Here is a 1,651-nt window from a genome sequence, read left to right on the forward strand (position 1 = left end):
ATATTTACCTAATGCATCACAAGTCTGATTTTTTTGAAAAGTTCAAGGAATATAAGGCTGAGGTTGAGAACCAGTTAGGTAAAACAATTAAGACACTACGATCAGATCGAGGTGGGAAGTACATGGACTTAAGATTCCAGGACTATATGATAGAACACGGAATCAAGTCACAACTATTTGCACCTAATATGCCACAACAGAACGGTGTATCTGAAAGAAGAAATAGAACCTTGTTGGACATGTTTCGCTCAATGATGAGCTTTGCTAAGTTACCTGATTCCTTTTGGGGACATGCATTAGAGACTGCTGTCTATATTTTGAATAATGTTCCTTCTAAAAGTGTTTCAGAAACACCTTATGAGCTATGGAAAGGGCGTAAAGGCAGTTTACGTCACTTTAGGATTTGGGGATGCCCGACACACTTGTTGGTGCAAAATCCTAAAAAATTGGAACGTCGTTCAAAACTATGCCTATTTGTAGGTTATCCAAAAGAAACAAAAGGTGGTCTATTTTATGATCCTCAAGAGAATAAGGTATCTGTATTGAAAAATGCCACATTCTTAGAGGAAGACCATATAAGAAGTCATCAACCTTGCAGTAGACTTGTATTGAATGAAATTTTCAAAGAAAATGCTACAGATAGAGCTAGTTCATCTACAAAAGTAGTAGATAAAACAAGTACATATGGTCAGTCACATCCTTTTCAAGAGTTGAGAATGCCTCGACGTAGTGGGAGGGTTGTTCATCAGCCTGACCGTTACTTGGGTTTAATAGAAACACAAGTCGTCATACCGGATGACGGCATAGAGGATCTATCAACCTATAAATAGGCGATGAAAGACGTGGACCGTGATCAGTGGGTCAAAGCCATAGACCTCGAAATGGAGTCTATGTACTTCAATTTTGTCTAGGAACTTGTACATCAACCAAATGATGTAAAACCAATTTGTTATAAATGGATCTAAAAGAGAAAACGAGACCAAGCCGGTAAAGTACAGACTTTTAAGGCTCGACTTGTGGCAAAGGGTTACACCTAGAGAGAGGGAGTGGACTATGAAGAAACTTTCTCTCCCGTTGCCATGCTTAAGTCGATTAGAATACTCTTATCCATTGCCACCTTTTATGACTATGAAATTTGGCAGATGGATGTCAAGACATCCTTTCTAAACGGCGATCTTGAAGAAAGTATCTATATGGCTCGACCAGAGGGGTTTATTACACAGTGTCAAGAACAAAAGGTTTGTAAGCTTAAAAAATCCATTTATGGATTGAAACAAGGTTCTAGATCTTGGAATATAAGATTTGATACTGCGATCAAATCTTATGGCTTTGAACAAAATGTTGACGAGCCTTGTGTTTACAAGAAGATCATCAATTCTACTATAGCATTCTTAGTTTTATATGTTGACGATATTCTACTCATTGGGAATGAAGTAGGTTACCTAATTGACATCAAGNTGATTTAAATATCAAGAATATGAATACGTTCATATTCGGAAGCTTGGAAATAATGGAAATGGTTAAAGATGTAAAAAGTCAAAGAGTTGACTTTTATCTTTGAAAAGTCAAACTTTGACCGACCTTATATTCAAATGTGATTTGAATTTTTAGAAAATGAATGCAGATTCATGCTCGGGAGGTCAAAATTAGT

This window comes from Benincasa hispida, chromosome 5 (genome assembly GCF_009727055.1).
Source record: "Benincasa hispida cultivar B227 chromosome 5, ASM972705v1, whole genome shotgun sequence".
Classification (NCBI taxonomy): Eukaryota; Viridiplantae; Streptophyta; class Magnoliopsida; order Cucurbitales; family Cucurbitaceae; genus Benincasa; species Benincasa hispida.